Genomic DNA, 21,708 nt, shown 5'->3' on the forward strand with positions numbered 1-21,708 from the left:
GACAATACTCTTATCTCTTACCAGACGTATGTGGGAGTAAGTACTAGGTAAATTTACATGTGGACATTTTAAAACGTTTCGTGGGTTAAGAAAATTATTCCACATGTGTATCATTCATTCTACGGCGGAACACACCAGTTTTGCAGGACGCGGGGCGGTAGCAGCTGGTTATATTATACTGAACGACCTAGTCACATCTAACCTTTGCACATCTAACTGTTGTGTAAAGCTATCTAGTGAGCATGCCTTTACTTAACTTGGTGGCAACGAGTTCCACTCTACGATAGTTCTAGGAAAATAAGCATTTTTTGACACAAGTCTTAGGCTTGTAACTCTGGTTTGATATTTTGAATTGATTTTATTGGGATTGCGACGATTAGATATGTTGTCCACCATGCATAGATATTTTTCTTCAAGTGACGTCCACTACAGGTCTGTTTTTATTTTGGTCACACTAGCACCCTTGCCGTAGTTGTTCGAATCGTGCAGAATCGGTCAGCTTGGTTTTGCACGTGCACTGCACTCCAGTATATCCGTGTATTTCTTTGTATATGGGTCCCATACTCTTGTAGCACGAGGACAGACCAGACGGTACAACAAAGAGCGCAGCACTTGTCAGTCATTTGGGGTGTAAACAACTCGTGACAAACAAGTCGGTAGCAATCAAATTAAAACCGTCTACTAGAAATAAAAGCAAAACGTTAGTTTCATAGACATTCTTCATTTTTAAAAAGGCACCATCGCCATGAAATAATTTGATTGTCAATGTTTTCTGTTTAAGCAGTTTACTAAAAATCCTTTACCTCAAATGACATCCTTGTCAGGTTATATATAATAGAAATACTGTATGAAATGATTCACAGTCGCCCCTTCATTATCATCCGAAGAAAATAGCATCGTACATTATGTGTATGATACTTAGAAAGGGCTAATGTAAAGTTGGCGGTCTAACAAGTCCTTTTTTCGGTTCGATAACAAGGCTGCACGGCGATGCGTCAAAACTAGAGTCGATGTCATTGCCATGACGGCGTTTGGATTTCGACCGCGATTTAGCTGTCGTTAACGACAACACTTACCTTACATCGCAACCGATCATAACACTGCAACCGACATCGCTATCTTTACATATCGCAGCAATCGAGTCTTTACATCGCAATCGAGTCCTTACATCACATTCGAGTCGCTACATCGCAACCGAGGCCTTGACACCGCAATCGAGTTCTTAAATCGCAATCGAGTTTTAAAACAGCAGTCGAGTATTTAAAACAACAGTCGAGTTTTTAAAACAGCAACCGAACCTTAAAAAAACGGTCGAGGAATTAACTCCACGGGAGCCTAATTACATGTAGCACCTCGTTCACTTCACACCTTCTTAACACCTAATGGTTATAGGCCACCGGAGGGCGCAAATAATCGACTATAGTTAGGCACATCTCCGTTAATTGGACACATTAGCCTTTTTTAATGTTATAATTTACGAACGCAAAGTAGAGTCAAACCTGGATTCCGCAACCACTCAAAGGACTTAAGTTAGGAGGGGACAGGATGGGGTTAACTATATAAACATGGATGAACTCTTAAAATACGTACGTCGGAACTTAACCTGCGTCGGAACTGAAACTTCGTTGGGGCTTTACACTGCGTCGGGCTTTTAACCTGCGAGGATTAACTCCTTATCTTAAACTGCGTAGAGGATTAACTCAACGGGGACCTCTTTCACACCTACATACAGAGATGTGTATTGATACCAATGATACACTGGACGTGTCGTGTCTACTAGACCTGACTTAGGTCACCTTGAATATCAACCTATCGGGCCGAGAGGGGGAAGGGCATTTGTATTTATACAACTTAAAACGACTAACCGTTGTCTATCCCAAGCTTTGATGTATGTTTGCCCGTATCTAGTTACTAAAGTGAGAATCAAGGAAATGCAGCAAGAGACTCATTCAATCAGAAATAGACCCTTCAATAAATACAAAGCACGTCAGATGACATACAAATCTTTGAAGCACATACATACACATACATACTGTATATTTCATAACCTCTGTAGGGATAAACAACGCATCACTTGTTTCCACGCATTAACCATAACTATACAAAACTGATTACAGTCGTACTGATTTAATTTCTTTGTTCTTAGACTATTTAGGAAAACAAAGTTAAACGGACATACAACTGGGAGAAACTGGTAAGACAAAATAAGAAAACAGTTTATTTATTTATTTATTTATTTCATCTTGAGACTCCTGGGTAGCCCAAACAGCTAGGATACCTGATTTCCATTGGGGCCCAGTATAATATATGCACAGGCAATAATCACAATACGTGTTACAGCTTGGCAGTAGAACGGAAGCGGACAACATACAATGGGTACAAATAAAATCTGGTGCGTCAAAATCAAAAATCCATAAATCAAAGTTTGATAGACCCATTTACGACCACATCAAATATATCATTTCTATGGACAACACATTTTGGGAAACTGTAGAAACTAGGAAGACAAGGACAATATGCAATTGAAAAGCAATGGAGTGAGCAAATTTTTGAAGGAAAAAACAACAAATTGTTGTTTCCTAATATACAAACACTTTGATGATAGAGTACGTAAGAGTTGTGCCAGAGATTGCTTTATGAGGTACTTTTGAGCCTTTTCTATATTTCTGTAGTACATGTATTTGTGTTTGTGCACCAATGTTCAGCAGTGATTGATTTATAATTTTTCTGAATGTTTGGCAAATCCTGTCATAAAGCTTCTGAACCCATTCATTTTAAAGCCTTGATGGGCACAGATTAGAGGAATTGGTGTGTCATATGAACATCAGACACTGGAAAATGATCTTGTGATTGGATTAATAAACAAAACTATCAGCTTGTAGTGAATTATGTGTTCCATTAGAATCTTCCACATAAAATACAGATCTGTCGCTTAATCTTATCTCATTAAATTTAGACTTCAAGCTTCACATTTGTGTCATGCTAAAAGTGTAACTACATTACTGGCAGCACTCTTCTCAACTCCTTCAAAAATCTGGATTAGATTGGTAGTTGATAGACTTTCAATCTGCAGTTGGTCTCCTTTGGTTTTCAACTAAAGGCCTGATTATACCTTCTTGTGATTGGAACCTGTAAACAGGAGAATATAGCATTTCCCCCCCTCCAACCTCTACTTGGAGAGTAGTCTTGAGTTAAGTCATGATCTCCCTTACAACCTCTGCTTGAAGAGTAGTCTTCTCAGGCTCACATCCCAACAGGAAATCCCTCAGCTTAGGTCCTTCATACCACTGACACTGCAAACACAAGCGTAAAATACATAAATGAATGTGCTTTAAAAAAGGATTAATTTCTTATGAATCTAGAATCAGAAATCTTAATTTGCATGTTGATCAAGATACTACTCAGTTCCGTATCTGTATCTGTACAGTCAGTATAACCACTCGTAAGCGTAACACACCAGCTTCGCAGGTACATGCTGGGCATCAGCTATAGATACAGTACAGACAGATGCATGTATACATGCATATAGGCAACCCCAGAAAAAAACAGAAGCAGGTGTGATTTGTAATAGACCACATCTTTATAAATACAAAATCAACCAAGTTGGTAAAAATTATTTACAGATGAACAAATAAATGAACCATTTATAATCCAGGAATTGAGTAGTGCCCCTTCATGCAGACCCATGGGGTGTGATGTATGATGGGAATCATCCCTTAAGTACTGGTTCTTATGGGATAATTGCTGAAGTTCCAGGTCAATTTTTGGGCCAAGGCAATAGAAGACTTAAGTTGTTAAAGGGTGGAAATTGATGAATAAATATTCACACAAACACTATAAACATTATTTTCAACATCAGACTAGATATCCTAAGAGCGCATTTTTGGAAGGGCCCTTTTTTCAAGTCTTTAAAAGTATGGGTATCAATGGGATGTTTGACTAAGATGAAAGTCTAATTTTGACCCAAAGCAAGTGGAAAAAACATTTACTAAGGCTATAATTTGACAAACAAGTATCCAGAAACACATTGAAAATGTAATTTTTAATTCAAGTCAAGTCGCCAAGTTGAAGTTTGTCCAAGGTTGTTCACGATATAACATGTAACACCTGGTTAGAGCTGTGTACCTAAACAAATTCTAGGTACAGGTACACAGGTTTAGGTACAGGTCTGGCCCTGAACTACTAATGTTCAAGTAATGGTTGATTAAAGGACAAAAACAACCGATAACAACATAATGTTTAATTCTGCTAGACACGGGCCTATTACATGGCATCTATAATGACCATCACCCTCACCAATAGTCAGCTATGACTCCAGTATTGAAATAAAGATGAAAATTTGACTCAGGCACATTTAAAGCTCAATCTGTGCTACAGTACAGTACACTTCAGTACACTGCCACGGTAATTCATGGTGATTCTATCTGTCAAAGTTGCCTTCCACTGATCTGTAATCCTCAGGCTTGACCTGATTTAGTACCGGTACAGCACAGGTACACCAGGATGGCTACCAGGCAAAACTATAAATATACAATTCATTTCATTTTTGAGGGGATTTGAGGGTAAAGGAGCTTTCCGTAGTGCTCGTAGTTCGTGGCTCAAACAATTTTTCAGTTTATTTGTTAGTTTGAACCTTTATTTATTCATGAAAAGCTCAAATAGGTCTGCAGACTGCAATTACAAAACACAATTATTCGCAGGGTCATGATTTTGCCAACTGCAGGAATTTGAAGATTTACTGTTAGCAGTGTTCTCACCAGAATTTTTTCACAGCATAGGGGTCAGGTACAGAAGGCCAACTTTAGCGGTGCAAGTCATGCGTGGAGTGCTGAAGACATGACCAGAGTAGGGAGTCTGGCATGTTCCCCCGGAAAATTTGTAAATTCATGACCCAATGAGACATTATTACAAGCATTTTGAGGGATAAATTTTGTGAAGTAGAGTTTTTTCCTCTGTCACAGCCTCATTCTAAAGCCAAATATGAACTTTTTATAAGATTTATGAAGGGTCACAAGGTTTGTCCCAGAAAGAAACACCCCTATGCTGGTTGAAACACAGCATAGGGGTCCAGATCACAGCATAGGGGGTCCAAATCACAGCATAGGGGGCCCCTATGCTGAAAAGGCCTGGCGAGAACACTGGTTAGTAAGTTACCTACACTGGACAGACTGCTGACATCTGAGCTGCTGTCTCTGCCATGGCTCCTCTTCTTCTTCACATGTCCTACACACAAGAAATTCAACAATAATACAGAATTATACACATGTACACATGTATTCTTCATTCAGTTCGTTGTCAATCTATCAAGTTCACATTCAATACTGTACTGTACTCCCAAACAATTGTGGAACATGCTTTACGAAAGGTGCATTAACCCATTGATCTGAACAAACTGGTAAGTCTTGCGTGGATGGTGTGCTTCTAAATACAAACCATGCCTTCAGCAGTATTACCTGATGCTGTCAATATCCTCTCCAAGCCTGACAACGATGAACGCTCTCCTTGTTGGTGGTTCACCCTGTTCAAAGACACATGAACACATTATCAAGGTCTCATTCATGAGTTTTTTCGCCCCATAGCTATAAAACATGTTTTACATATGGGCGCGTTCGTAATGAAGCTATAGAAAATGCACCAAGGTCATTCATTCTATGTTGAGCACATGTACCCTACATCATGTAATAAAATTGGCAACAGTTTCACTACATACAATCTCTTTTTATAGCAATTACACACTGCACTTAGCTACTAGTACACCCCCCAAAAGGCACTTTCCAGCTGAAAGCGCATGACCGCATCCCCGACAATGCCTGGCTGTGGACGTCCGACATCGCGCATGGCTGCCAAACTTTACCTGCTAATTTCTTCAGTTACAAACAAGCTTTTATCAGTTTGATGCTTGAGATCAGTTGGGGTGGCTAAAAGGGAATTTTCCCACCAATCTAAACACACGTTCATGCAGTCGTTAATATTTTGGGGTACATATTCTTTTAGGGTACCCACTCGGAGTAATACAGGAATGAGACCTTAATGTCCGATGAGAAAGGGTGTACACCAACCATCTATCCTTGTGTCACTGTCCCCTTATGTCGTTTGGCTGGCAAAAAAAAATGTTCATTAGCAAAAGAACCAGAGAATCTGCACAGTTGACAGAAAGTTATTCATTAGAATGTGCAATTCGCTTGTACCTGCTGAGATGGGAAAAACCATTCATCAAAACAATAGAAGCCAAATACCCGTGTATTCTTGGAGGGGGGGGGAAATCATTAATTAGGACAATATAAACCAAAAACCGGTTACTGCTCAGAGGAAAAAAAACATTCAAAAGAATAATAGAAGCCAAACACATGTGTCTGCTATAGGAAAAAAAATCCTTTATCAGCACATGCAGCCAAACACGTGTGTGAGGGTGTGTCTGCTCAGAGGAAAAAAATCATTCATCAGTAGAACAGAAATAAAATACCCATGTCTGCTAAGAGGGAAAGAATCATTCATCAGAATAATAGAAGCCAAACACCTGTATCTGCTAAGAGGAAAAAAATCATTTTATCAGAATAATAGAAGCCAAACACATGTATCTGCTGAGAGGGAAAAAAATCATTCATCAGAATAATAGAAGCCAAACACCTGTGTCTGCTGAGAGGGAAAAAGTCATTCATCAGAATAATAGAAGCCAAACACCTGTATCTGCTGAGAGGAAAAAAAATGATTCATCAGAATAGTAGAAGCCAAACACCTGTGTCTGCTAAGAGGAAAAAATCATTCATCACAATAATAGAAGCCAAACACATGTATCTGCTGAGAGGAAAAAAATCATTCATCAGAATAATAGAAGGCAAACACCTGTGTCTGCTAAGAGGAAAAAAAAAACATTCATCAGAATAATAGAAGCCAAACACCTGTGTCTGCTGAGAGGGAAAAATATCATCATCAGAATAATAGAAGCCAAATACCTGTATCTGGTGAGAGGAAAAAAAATGATTCATCAGAATAATAGAAGCCAAACACCTTTGTCTGATGAGAGGGAAAAAATGAGTCATCAGAATAATAGAAGCCAAACACCTGTGTCTGCTAAGAGGAAAAAAATGATTCATCAGAATAATAGAAGCCAAACACCTGTGTCTGCTAAGAGGAAAAAATGATTCATCAGAAAAATAGAAGCCAAACACCTGTGTCTGCTAAGAGGAAAAAATGATTCATCAGAAAAATAGAAGCCAAACACCTGTGTCTGATGAGAGGGAAAAAGTCATCATCAGAATAATAGAAGCCAAATACCTGTGTCTGCTAAGAAAAAAATAATAATTTATGAGTCTAAGAACAATAGATTAGACAAATACCTGTATCTGCATGGAGGGAAAAAATCATTTATCATTATATGCAGCCAAACATCTGTGTCTGCTCAGAGGAAAAAATCATTCATCAGAATAATAGAAGCCTGTACTAGTATTTGCTTGGAGGAATGAAATCATTCATCAGTAGAACAGAAAGCAAATACCTGTGTCCGTTCAAATAAAAAAATCATTCTTCAGAATAATAGAAGCCAAATACCTGTATCTACTTGGAGGAATAAAATAATGTATCATTACATGCAGCCAAACATGTGTCTGCTCAGAGAAAAAAATCATTCATCAATAGAACAGAAAGCAAATACCTGTGTGTGCTCAAAGTAATAAAATCATTCATCAGATTAATAGAAGCCAAATACCTGTATCTGCTTGGAGGAATAAAATGATTTATCATTACATGCAGCCAAATACCCAGGTCTGCTCAGAGGAAAATAAAATAAAAATAGATTAGCCAAATACCAGTATCTGCTTGGAGGATTAAAAAAATCGATATTATTATTACATGCAGCCAAACATACATGTATGTTTCCTTGGAGGAAAAAAATCATTCATCAGAACATAAAAAACTAAATACCTGTATGTGTCTGCTAAGACAGGAAAAAATCATTAATTACAACATTAGAAACAAAAAAACATGTACCTGCTCAGAGTAAAAATCATTCATCAGAATAATAGAAGCCAAATACCTGTGTCTGCTCAGAGGAAATATTATTCGTCAGAAAATGCAGTCAAACACCTACGTCTGCTCAGGGGGTAACAAATCATTTATTCAATCATGCATCCAAACACCCAAGTAATCAGAACAGCCAGAGTGTAGTGAGTTTGAATAGCTAAAAGTGATCAGAATGGCCAGACTACATAGGATGATACAAGTGAGTAAGAGGTGCTAAGATTGGCCAGGGTGCAGTCAGAGGTGCTTAGAATGGCTGAGCACATTGAGGTACAAGTGCTTGGAATGGCTAGAGTGACTTACAGGTGCTTAGAGTGGCTGGAATGACTTACAGGTGCTTAGAATGACTTGAGTGACAGGTGCTTAGAGTGACTGGTGTGGCTTACAGGTGCTTAGAGTGGCTAGTGCAGTGACTTACATGTTCTAAGAATGGCTGGAGTGACAGGTGCTTAGAGTGGCTGGAGTGGAGTGCCTTACATGTGCTTAGAGTGGCTGGAGTGGCTTACAGCTGCAGGTGCTTTGAAAGGCTGGAGTGAAGTGACTTATAGATGCTTAGAGTTGCTGGAGTGGCGTTGTAAAGAAAATGGACATTTTCACTGAACTTTAACTTCACAGAACGGATGTGTGAAGAAATTTTCAATAATCACAACAGATTTTCCATGATGATGATAAGTTCACAATACAGAGATGACAGTGATAACAGGGAACATAGAGTTACGGTGAAAGAAACAAGAATTACAGTAGTTTGAAGTAAATCACAAATGATAAACAGTTTTCAGTAAATCCTGTGAAAGGGGTTCATTGAGGGAAAAGTGTCACTTAACTTAAGGAATGCCAAGTTCTTGGGCCCAGTCTTGTGTCAGGAAAATGCTGAGTTGCTGCATTTGAGAATTTCCCATGTTGGTATCCCTTCTGTTGATAGGGAAGCTAGCAGTCTCTTCTCTTGGAGTGGCTCCACTGCTTTTCCTCTAGAATTCAATGTAAATGCTAGATAAATGTAAGGAAAAGGACAAATCTAAACTTCTAGACCAGATTGTAAAAGACACAGGATTAAGCTTACCCGCTGCAGACGCTATGGCTTACTATTATGAACTATGTAACTTGTAGAAACCAGACAGAGAGAAGCAAGGGGTCAGCCTCTGGTCTAGTTACGTAGGAAGCATGGTAGGAAGGTAGACAATTTTGTTTATTTCTTTAGTTTCTATTCCTATCATGTTCCACTAAGGAATAATAGCATGTTATCATGCAGACAAGCTCTTCATTTCCAAAATGTATACATATGTTAGTAATCTCCTTTCATTACATTTGTTGTACTTTAAGTATGACAACGAAAATCCCATCTTCTCATGGCCAGTCTCAGTTCTGCCCAGGTCTGAAAAATATTCTGTCATTTTTCCTCACATCTGGCACTGATATGATAGACTCCTTTCCAAACTATGGCACCATTTTGAATCTGCTCTTGCGAGAGCACAATTTGGCGCAAGTGCACATGATTTCACACGGGAGCAGAAAGCAAATACTTGTGTCTGCTCAAAGAAAAAAATGATTCATTAGAATAATAGAGGCCAAATGCCTGTATCTGCTTGGAGGAATAAAATTATTTATCATTACATGCTGCCAAGCACCTGTGTCTGCTAAGAGAAAAAAAACTCATTCATCAGAATAATACCTGTGTCTGCTGAGAGGGAAAATATCATTCATCAGAATAATAGATTAGCCAACGTATCTGCTTGGAGGATAAAAAAATCAATATCATCATTACATGTAGCCAAACATATGTTTCTGCTTGGAGGAAAAAAAATATTGTTCATCAGAAGAACAATAGAAACTAAATACCTGTGTCTGGTAAGATGGGAAAAATTATCTAATAGAACATTAGAAACCAAAAACCCGTAACTCCTCAGAGTAAAAACATCATTCATCAGAATAATAGAAGCCAAACACCTGTGTTTGCTTGGAGGAAAGATCATTTGTCATAACATGCATACAAACACCTACGTCTGCTCAGGGGCTAACAAATCATTTATTCGATCATGCATCCAAACACCCAAGTAATCAGAACAGCCAGAGTGTAGTGAGTTTGAATAGCTAAAGTGATTAGAATGGCCAGACTACATAGGATGATACAAGTGAGTAAGAGGTGCTAAGATTGGCCTGGGTGCAGTCAGAGGTGCTTAGAATGGCTGAGCACATTGAGGTACAAGTGCTTGGAATGGCTAGAGTGACTTACAGGTGCTTAGAGTGACTGGTGTGGCTTACAGGTGCTTAGAGTGATTGGAGCGACTTACAGGTGCTTAGAATGGCTAGAGTGACTTACAGGTGCTTAGAGTGACTGGTGTGGCTTACAGGTGCTTAGAGTGATTGGAGCGACTTACAGGTGCTTAGAATGGCTGGAGTGACTTACAGGTGCTTAGAATGGCTGGAGTGACTTACAGGTGCTTAGAGTGGCTGGAGTGCAGTGACAGGTGTAAAACGAGTAGGGGCATGCCCTGGTGTGCGATGGTCCAAATCCTTCTGTCTGGAGTTGGTGATTCACTACAAATCACCCAGATGGAGGCCTGGCGAAACCCCGTCTCGTATCAGCCATACGTTTATTAACACCATTCACCCGGACGGGCTCCCTTGGAAATCAGTTACATAGTAACTGAAGGGACCACCCTAAAGATTAATGATACTGGTGCTTAAAGTGACTGGATTGCAGTGACGTACAAGTGCTTAGAGTGGCTGAGGGACTTACATGTGCTTAGAGTGGCTGTATCGACTTACAGGTGCTTACAATGGTTGGACTGACTTACAGGTGCTTACAATGGCTGGAGTGACTTACAGGTGCTTAGAGTGGCTGATGTGATTTACATGTGCTTAGACTGCTGGAGTGTAGGGACTTACAGGTGCTTAGAATGGCTTGAGTGCAGTGAATTGGAAGTGCTCAGTATGGTAAGAGTGCAGTTACTGTAATTCACTTTATCTTCACGGTAGCAAAATTTCAGGGTGTAAGGAAAATGGACATTTTCACTGAACTTTAACTTCACAGAACGGACGTGTGAAGGAATAATAAATAATCACAACAGGTTTTCCATAATGATTATAAGTTCACAATACAGAGGTGACAATAATAACAGTGAACATAAAGTAACAGTGAAAGAAACAAAAATTACAGTAGTTTTATGTTAATTACAAATGATAAAAAGTCCTGAGAAAGGGGTTCATTGAGGGAAAAGTGTCACTTAACTTAAGGAATGCCAAGTTCTTTGGCCCAGTCTTGTGTCAGGAAAATGCTGAGTTGCTGCATTTGAGAATTTCCCATGTTGGTATCCCTTCTGTTGATAGGGAAGCTAGCAGTCTCTTCTCTTGGAGTGGCTCCACTGCTTTTCCTCTAGAATGCAATGTAAATGCTAGATAAATGTAAGGAAAAGGACAAATCTAAACTTCTAGACCAGATTGTAAAAGACACAGGATTAAGCTTACCCGCTGCAGACGCTATGGCTTACTATTATGAACCATGTAACTTGTAGAAACCAGACAGAGAGAAGCAAGGGGCCAGCCTCTGGTCTAGTAACGTAGGAAGGTAGACAATTTTGTTTATTTCTTTAGCTTCTATTCCTATCATGTTCCACTAAGGAATAATAGCATGTTATCATGCAGAAAAGCTCCTCATTTCCAAAATGTATACATTTGTATAATGTTAGTTATCTCCTTCACCCAAATTTCATTACATACTGTTGCAGCTGCTACCACAGGTGTGTCAAGTCGTCCATCCCCATCACCGGAGATGATGTCCGCCTGGTGGATTTGGACAATAACTGCAGGGCCGCGCTGCAGGCTGCCTCTCCTCTCTGTATCTATAGTAAAACAAGATGGGTTGGCAAATATTGAATCTTTGAGACATCTGGAAAATATGAGGAAAACATTCCATACATGTGATATCACCGTCATATGTGCCGTTAGTTTAAGCATCAGCGCCAATGCTTGCCTGTGTTAGTACCAGTACCCCAAGCACAGGGACAGAGGGACCCCTCCACCCACAAATGCTTGCCTGTGTTAGTACCTTAACCCCAAGCCCAGGGACTGAGGGACCCCTCCACCAATGCTTGCCTGTGTTAGTACCTACCCCAAGCCCAGGGACTGAGGGACCCCTCCACCAATGCTTGCCTGTGTTAGTTGGAATTATTTCTTCTGCTAAGTAGAATATTCCTTTACTTATGCTACCGGCAAATATGCGGGAACACTAACCGTGTTCGAGACAGACTGACCAAACATTTAAACACCCCCGTCCCAGCTGGAGCCTCTCCTCTCCTTGGAGAGTACTGACTACAGTACTAGTAGTTTGTAGTCGTTCCATGGTTTGATCGAAATTTACATTGTCCCAATGTCAACTGAGATAGACTCTTTGAGTAGGGGACAATTCAATTCACAAATCTGTGACAATTTTGAGACAATTGGAAAATTTTGTCTGTCCCGTCATTGGAGAACTTCATCCAGCATGTTTTCTAAGACAAACTTCAGCCTACAAAGTGCCGTTGAGCCGTACAAAGAGGCATGAACAGTCCTTCTTCCCCATAACTCTAAATTTGATGCAACAATAAGCCAAAAGGTTACATTGATTGCCATCATCGCTATATCTGTTAATGTTTTAGCTTAGTATTTGCACGATGATCGCCAACAAGATTTTATATATCTAATGTGACTATGGTAAGCGTGCTTCAAAGAGATTTTACTTATCTATTGTGACCGTGTCAATTGTGATTTGCCTCTGTGTAGTTTTGATGGTTCATTTTCTTATCTAATGGTGACTTGTTGTTTGTGTAAATTTGCAACGCAATTCAGGTTTACAAAAAACCTGCGAAGTTGTAAATACTGAATAAAGTTTCAACTTTGGACTAGCTCAAGATAGCCATATATATTTGATACTCAAGTAGCCTTTTTTTCTCGGGAAACTTATGGGCCTGGCATGGGGGCTACAAATTCATAAAATCCAGTGGGGTGATGTTGGAATACTTACTAGTAGTAGTCGGCTGTCCCTTTGTGGGTAGAAGTAACATTTCAGGATGTTTCATTTCTAGTAAACATTGATATAAAAGTAAAACAGTCCCTTTATAGCAACATAGGAAGGGTGATGGATTGAAGTATTATATTTGCTGTCAAATGTGGTTTTTCTAGTTTGTCTGCTGAACAGAAACACAACACAATGGGTGGTCATGTCAGTGGGTGTGAAAACTCCCTAACTGCAGATGCCAGGTTTCCTTTTGTTTTGGTAAGGTTTATGACACTTGACACAAGCGTTGACTTGTTTGGCTGTTTTCTGTATTTTCCCTACAAAATTTCTCATCAACAACAGGGCATTAACCTTACATTAACCAACGGTTCACATCAAAGATAACAAACAAAAAACAAGTCGCTGTGAACAAAATTACTCAGAATATACAACAACAACAGAATAGAGAGATGCTCATTTCTCTGTTGTCTTGTCAAGATCCCCCACAGCCTCTACTAGTTTAGAACAAGGAGGAAGATTACTTTACCCGCTTTTTTTTCAACATGGCCAGGAGGTTTCAGAGAATAGTATCTGAAGAGCCATGACATACATTTCTTTATTGGTTCTCATTTTCTTCAGATATCTTTTCAAAGCAGGGTATTTACAAGCTGAGCCATCGACTTGTTAGATAAAAACTAGTGTAGCTGATATAGTAGATGGGACCATTATTTTGGCGCAACACAACAACCTCAAAATATAGGGTTTTATCATACAACTGAATGCGGTTTTGATGTATTTTGAAATATCAGTTTTGTACATACCTGTAAACAGCTGTCACAGAAGCCTGGCTGTGAGTCTAGAACATTCCAACCTTTCCGTTTCACCCCCACAAATTATCTGGAGATAAGGCACACATGGCGCTTGTGACCTGTACAAGACAGAAGATGTAAAGTTACACATTCAGGTTCTCACTAAACAAAAACTTCAAGGTTTGGAACAGGTTTTATATCCGCCTAAGATAATGCATGCTGTCTGTGTGATGTGAGGTCTAACGGACAAAATACATATATCTCTTTGTTTGTTTTATGACCTACTAGTATGCAAGGCAGCAGTTGTATCATCAGTACTATCTATTCAAAAATCCTTGCTCAAGTTGGTCTAATTTTCGTCTCATATATATGATGCGTCATGGCGCCGAGGCGACTTTACCAGGCTCCGCGGATCGCTGGGAAAATAGTAGAAATCGGCCAAATAGAGTGAAAAGTATGCCAAGGGTACTCGGTACGGGTGGTACTCCGCTATACTGGGAAGCTCCGTGGGTCGCCTATTGAGCTTCCCTTGGCATACTTTTCACTCTATTTGCCGATTTCTACTATTTTCCTAGCGATCCGCGGAGCCTGGTAGAGGCTAGCGGCGACTGTTGGAGGGCTTTTTTTAGTCTTGCAGTCTTATACATTAGCAGTAAAAAAAGCCCTCCAATAGTCGCCGCGGCTATCATGGCGCCGGGCCATGTTTCTTTGACTTGAATAACAGTTCACAGTTACAGTTAGTTCAGTTAGGGAGGCAGTTAGTTACCCCTCAGCGATACCCCTCCTGGGGTTGTTAGAGGGTATCACAAAGAAAGAAAGAAAGTTACGAGCAAAACATAAACATAAACTTACCGTCAGATAGGAGCTGTGGCGATACAACGTGCATTCCCTGTCGCGTCGGTTCCTAACATGCCACGACATGTGCTCGTGTGCATGTTTGTGTGACGAACGGTTTTCACACCTCGCGCCAGTGGACATGAAAGGTCGGGGGTCACCCTCGTTCCCAGGACTCCACGTAACCAGGGAGCTGGAGTAACCTCAGTTTAGCTTCAGATATTAGACATATGGTCTGAATAGAGTATATTGAGTCTTCATGTGGGATCTTGACGACGCTTTAAAGGTAAATTCACCATGATGGAAACATCTAACTATGGTAATAAAAATCTGTGAGAGTTTCGAGAACGAGTTCATCGGATTGTTCCATTGTATTCATGGGTAGTCTATCAAAACTAATCAGCAAAGAACCTGATCCGGACGCTAAAGTTGTTGTCTTGTAACATTTTGGCACTTTCCAAACAGAAGTTAATGGCGGAAGATTGTTACCTTCTTGTCATGTACCCCAAGGGGGGCTGCGGACGCAAAATGGGGCATATGAAAAAAGGTATATAATCTTCCCCACCAACATCTGCTTGGAAAGTAAGTTTTTGGCTATTTGCCCTGCTTTCGAGACCTAACGTAGCGCAAGGTACCACTCCAGTTATGGTGCGCTACCAATTGTGGTCCACTTTGGGTCTTGCGATGTGTATTTTGCTAAAGGTAGTTTTCATGAGCAATAAAGAACGTCATAAATATGATCCTTAGTCATGCCTCTCCTTATACAAAGCAATGAATTAGGTTTACGTCCAGCGACAAAACAGAATAAACTCCTGAACCTGTAACAGCAAGTTACCAAGAAGCGTCGCGGTGGCGCAGTCCTGGGTTCAAATCCGGGGTCCCCTGATTTGTCTCGTTGACGTTGTGCCCTTGGGAAAGGCACTTTACACGATTTTCCCCACTTTACACGACTTTCCCCACTCAGGTGAAAATTAGTACCCTAAGTTAAGCCCCGGTTACACATAGCCGAACATGGCCTCCCGACTCTCTCTCGACCATGGTTAGAGTGATTCGGGGGCTAGGTGGGCTGGTGTTCGGCTGAGTCGGCTGGCATTCGGCTGAGTCGGCTGGTGTTCGGCTGTACCAGCCGAATGTTTTGAAAATTTCAAAACATTCGGCTCTGCAGATGGACGGAGGGTCTGGAATGGGTTGGCTGGTGTTCGGCACGGTCGGCTAGTGTTCGGCTGGTCACGGTTCGGGAGTAATTCAGCAGTAAAATTGGAATCTTAACCACGCTATAACCACTGCTGAATAACTCTCAACAAGGTTGTAGATAAATTTCTGCTAACTCATTCCCAACCAAACTGACTACTACCAGAACATGGGCGAATCACCCCCTTCACACGACCATAAATAGAGAAGAAAGCTAAAAGCCTTTGAACGCGATCCGAATTTGATCTCTTTAATAGTGATGTTAACAACATAGAAGAATGGATTATTTTGATTAAAAAGGAAAATCACCCCTCTTTTAAAAGTCGCTGAATATGTCCATTTCAATTCGTGAGAGGGTTAGCGACCGGTCGGGAGGTAGTCAGGACTTGAAGATTCGGCTAGAGGTCGGGTTGGTTGGTAGTAGGTTAGAAAGCCTTCGGGGTTCAGTCAGTTACTGGTTAGGAGATGGTTGGGACATGCTCGGCGCATGTTCGGCTCAAGTTCGGCGCCAAAAATAGGCGTGGCCTAAAAACTGGTCACACAACTTCCGAACTACCGCCGACCTGGGTCGGCTAGCGTTCGGGAGCCATGTATGTTCGGCTATGTGTAACCGGGGCTTCAAGCTTTTAAGGACGTCCCTCGGATAGGACGTTAAATGGAGGTCCCGTGTTTGAGGATTTCTTTGAGGAGAGCTGACAAAGTAGCTGACATTAAACCTTTCTTTCACATTCAAGCTACTACTTAAGCTATGGCGATGCGAGATTTGAAAGTCTTAAGTCCCCCTCTCACTGAGCTGCGGCACTGTGGCGGTAGCGTGTGAATGGCTGCCGCCGCACTGCCGTGCACAAACCTAGCTTGGCGCACCGTCCTAGTGACGTCCCAGTGTCGTTCCAGTGCCGGTCCACTACCGCCAGCGTGCCAGTTAAAATAGCGAATTTTTTTTTTAATTTAAAAAAAAAACGCAAGTGGCAAAGTGCTGCGCGCACGACGGGAGCTTGCCGGGAGCTTACCGGGAGCTCACCGCGGCCAAAAGACCAAGGGTGTAAAAATTGATATGTCAGTACTTTTTACCTTGCGCCTCCTGGGTGTCCTAACCCAGACAAGGGGCTGTCCTAGGTGTTTTTAAATATTCATCTTGTATTCGTTGTCTGTTCCAGTACAATAAAGATGATTTTAACTCTCTCTACTATAACATGTTACCTATGTTGCACCAAGTGTCATTAGTGAAAGTCCAGTTATCGTTTGACATCCATTTGTAATGCACTTGTATGATTTTACATTGTAGTATTTTGATTCATTGACAGCACTGCGATTTCTGATTAATTGACTACCATCAAACTACAATCGGTCCATCTCCCTAGCTATTGATCTGTTTAAGAGTTTGGTTCAACCCATTTTACTGCATTGTAGTGAGGTTGAGGATTGTAGCTGTAAATGTTCTGATCTAGTCATTGGAATATTGCTTAATCCCACTGAAAATTAGATCTATGCATTGTACATTTATTCCAGTACGGAAGTTGATAGAATGCGAGCTAGTCGCTTTGGAAAGAAATCAGACCCCTCGTCTACCTGTACTCGACCTGATCTTGTGCCATTCAAGAAATACAGTGATAAACTGAACTTGATATACCAGTCAGACACAGCTGTATCGCAAATTGTACTCAATGTTTCGCCGTAAGGGATGAATTAAGAGAATTCCTATTGATCGTTGACAGTCAAACACAGTTGATTAGATACTCTCGCTAAGCTTAAGATTGAATTAGTTATCTTCTGACAAGATTACTTTAAAAAAAACACGACACTTCAGTCGAAGAAGAACATTACTGGGTTATTCACGTTCAGGATATACTATGTTGACATGTTTGACTTAACCCCGCAGTTAATGCCAACCGTTTTGGAAATACATTTAAAGAACGTCTGGAAGACACGATTCTCCCTGGCTGGAGGGAACCACTTAGAAATATCAGTGGGCTCTCACTGGGCTGCGGCACCGCGGTGGCACTGCGGCGGCACTGCGGCGGCAGCTCATGACGGCACCGTCGCTAAAGTTTTTCACCAATTTTCATTTGCACTTTCACTGACGTGCGGCGCATGTGAAGCCCAGATGAGCAAGTTATTGAATTTATTGAATGAACTTTATTGCTAGACAAACGTACATGGTGCAATGTAGGGCAGTAAACCATCATTACATCATCATCTCACAGCAATAATCACATCGACTTTAAGAAAGCCTTTGATACTGTACATAGAGGAAAAATGTTGAAGATTAAGGTATTCCTGACCAACTGGTGGAAGCCATAGCCAGCATGTACCAGGACACAAAGGCAAAAGTCATCTCCCCTGATGGTGAAACTGAACTCTTTGAGTTGTATGCAGGGGTGCTACAGGGACACACTAGCTCCATATCAGGCTGTTTGTGATTGTTGTTGATCTGCAATGGATGTCCCTTGAATACAGAAGAACAACGTCCAGACTTTGCATGATGTACAAAATGACTAATAAACCTGTAGACGTACAGACTGATAAGTATCTAATGCCAGCTCAGAAGAGGACTAGAAATCGCCATGCTTTTAAGTACCAGAGTTATCAGCCAAGGATTGATGTGTTCAAAAATTCGCATTTTCCGAGAACCATAGTAGAATGGAACTCGTTGTCATCAAGTACTGTAGGAGCATCTTCACTAAGTAGCTTTAAGGAACGGTTGCAGTCAGATATGCAAAGACTAGGTGTAACAGACCGTTCGGTATAACATAACCAGCTGCTGTCGCGCCGCGTGCCTGCGAAGCTGGTGTGTTGCGCCTAATGGCGGTACCGGCTATATAGATACAGATTCAGATACAGACTATGCACTGAGGACGGATATTGACGGTAGAGAGGAGGTCTACAGATAGAAAGGAGGAGGAGCAGAAGAGTTGGCCCGAAGACAGTTCCTGATTTGGATTTCGCTGATGACATTGCGTTAATATCAGAGGCAATTCAACAAGCTCAGCAACTGCTTGGGTGTGTGGAGAGCTCAGTGGGCAAGGTTGGTCTCTGCATGAACGCTGGCAAAACAAAGTTTATGCCCTTTAACATTCCAACCCCTTACTGCCTCAAGACAAGCGATGGTACTGCCTTGGAGGAGGTAAAAGTCCAGAATGGAAAGTACAGCGAGGGACAAGGCAGCAAGAAAAGCAGCAGCCTGGCAGGCTTGTAACAAGATGAAGAAGGTTTGGAGATCAACTCTCTCACACAAGTTGAAAGTGAGGCTCTTCCTGAGGGAGCTTCGGGAGTAAGCCTCAAGCGTCAAACCTCTGCACGTAAAAGAACCCAATACACTTATCGAGAAGAGTAGGGGTGACCCGGTGTGCTTGGCCAAAAAACGCGAGCCGCAGCGAAGCCGCATTGCACTACCACTAGCTGCTTGAAAAAGCATTGCACTTCACCTCAATTGAGGATGACTGATTTACTTTTACATGGACAGTTACCTCCAAGTTAGAAAAGCAGTTGGATGGGTGTTACACGAGGCTTCTGAGAACAACGCTCAACATCCACTGGACACAACACATTACCAACAAAGACTTGTATGCTGGCCTACCAAAGCTGACCGATAAGATCAGGACAAGGAGGTTGAAGTTCGACGGACACTGCCTCAGGAGCAAGGAAGAAGTAGCTGACCTGGTACTCTGGATTCCCAAGCATGAGAAAAGGAGGCCAGGAAGACCCGCAGCAACCTTTATAGACACTCTCAAGAAAGACACCGGCATTGAAGTGGATAGTTTGCTCCAGGCGATAAAGGACCAAAACACTTGGGCTGCCATCTCGACTCGTGACTGGAAGGTCTCGACATAAGTAAGTAAGCAAGTAAGCACATCATCATTATCATTACATCATCGTCATTACATTATCATCATTACATCATTTAGAGCAAGGCTAATCAATTCTACAACTAGAGTTCAGCGATCCCATAGCTTCGCCGAATGGTGTTAACTTGTATGAAAGATGTGTGTTTGGGGGGGGGGGGGTGCTCTCCAACCTGCATTGCTTTGGTTTTGTTGCCGCTAATTCTCAGACCTACTTTGGCTGAATTTGTCTCTGTGTTGATGGTCATATCTTGGAGAATTTGATGGGACTCGGCTGTTAAGGTAATGTCGTCTGCAAAGTCAAGATCGGTCAGACGACTACTTCCTTTCCAGACTAGGCCAAAGTTTGGGTTGTCCATGGCTTTACACATAACATAATCTATGGTGATAATGAACAACAGAGGGGATAGAACACACCCGTCTTACTGCAGTGACTATATCAAAGCTGTCAGTATAGCTGAGTCGACCTTCACACAACAACTTGATCCCTCGTAAGATGTCTGTGAACCTTTTATGTGTACCATATGTTCTGAGTACTGATTCTGAGTACTGATTCTCAGTATTGATTCTCTGTGTATACTATCGAATGCTTTTTTAAAGTCAATAAAGTTTAAGGATATTGGTTTTTGGAACTTAAGACTCTGTTCAATAATGTTTCGTAATGTGAATATTTGATCACTGCAGGACCTGTTGGGTCGGAAAACAGCCTGTTCCTCCCTGAGTTTTCTGTCTGTTGCACTTCTCAGCCTGTTTAGCGGGACAGTACAGAACACTTTGCCTAGTATCGATATCAAAATAACTAATACGCAAATACAACTGTAATGACAAAACCATATGACACAGAAAAACTGAACAACATGGAGACTTGTCAAAAGTACATGATTGAAGTACAAAACTTATTAAACAAATCATGTCCGTATTAACATAATCGATTTATCAATCGGTTTTCCTCTCTATGTCACAGTTCCCAGTTCATATGCCTTAAAGCGCCATTGACATTGTGAAAAGCACTGCCCACATGTTGCCCCAAAGCCTGTCACTGTCCATATGTGTCCTCGTATATTGGTCGTCATCCCAAAAATAGCACATTGAAAGGGAATTTCAACTTTTCCTCATTAATCATGTAAAAGACGGACCTGATTTCGTATATAATGATTAAAAAGATAAATAACGTCTATAATGGTGTCTACATCGGGAGGTCAGGATCTCCTCAAACATGGGACCTCCATTTAACGTCCTATCAGAGTGACGTCCCTAACCGAAGCTAGGTACTCGTTTTCACCTGATGAGTGAAGTGAGAAAAATGTCCAGTAATGTGCCTCTCCCAGGGGCACAACGTCAACGAGACAAATCCGGGAACCGCGAAGCCACAGCACAATGTGTGCTGATTCTCAATTTTGTTATTCTATATAGATATATTATTTTTAAAAATTAATGAAAAAAATAGATAGATAGATAGACAGATAGATAGATAGATAGATAGATAGATACATAGATGGATAGATAGATAGATAGATAGATAGATAGATAGATAGATAGATAGATAGATAGATAGATAGATAGTGCCGTAACTATGGAGTTCATCAACATTTAGATATCAAGTTGGGGATTGTAGCTGTAGATCTAGATGTTCTGATGTGTTCATTGGGACATTGCGTCAACCCACTGAAAGTTAGATCTCTGCATCTATTCCAGTAAGTTCACTACAATACACTAAGATAGGTTTAACCAAACTGGCAAACAGATCAATAGCTAGGGGGATGGACCGAATGTAGTTTGATGATGATAGTGATTTCAATTCATTGGAAATCGCAGTGTTGTCAATTTATCAAAATACAATGTACAATTAGTGAAATGCATCAAAAATTGATTTGAGGCGATAATTTAGGATGTTCACTTATGACACTAGGTGCAATAAAGGTAACATATTATAGAATATACGAATATATGTATAAATTTGAAACTAACATATCACTTTTTACACAACAAACAGCGTGGTGAGCTCCCGGCAAGCTCGCGGTGAGCTCGCGGCATTTTGCCACTT

At 40.9% G+C, this 21,708-nt stretch overlaps 1 protein-coding gene and 1 long non-coding RNA gene across 8 annotated transcripts in view; both read right to left on the reverse strand.

Annotated features, from left to right (window-relative positions):
• The window catches only part of LOC136422819 (venom protein 302-like), a 152,856-nt gene that overhangs the window by 25,701 nt on the left and 105,447 nt on the right, over nucleotides 1-21,708 (reverse strand). The window lies entirely within an intron of this gene.
• LOC136422429 (uncharacterized) lies at nucleotides 1,949-14,980 on the reverse strand. 7 transcript variants are annotated; one of them, XR_010753627.1, is made up of 7 exons: nucleotides 14,650-14,980; nucleotides 13,810-13,916; nucleotides 11,734-11,855; nucleotides 7,170-11,389; nucleotides 5,454-7,062; nucleotides 5,159-5,223; nucleotides 1,949-3,293 (listed from the first exon to the last, which is right to left on the reverse strand). It is a non-coding gene; the product is annotated as an uncharacterized lncRNA (long non-coding RNA). The 7 variants fall into 7 exon arrangements; XR_010753629.1 differs by having other exon boundaries at nucleotides 5,454-5,518; nucleotides 6,060-11,389; XR_010753628.1 differs by having other exon boundaries at nucleotides 5,454-7,008; nucleotides 14,650-14,979.

Source organism: Branchiostoma lanceolatum, chromosome 17 (genome assembly GCF_035083965.1).
Source record: "Branchiostoma lanceolatum isolate klBraLanc5 chromosome 17, klBraLanc5.hap2, whole genome shotgun sequence".
Lineage (NCBI taxonomy): Eukaryota > Metazoa > Chordata > Leptocardii > Amphioxiformes > Branchiostomatidae > Branchiostoma > Branchiostoma lanceolatum.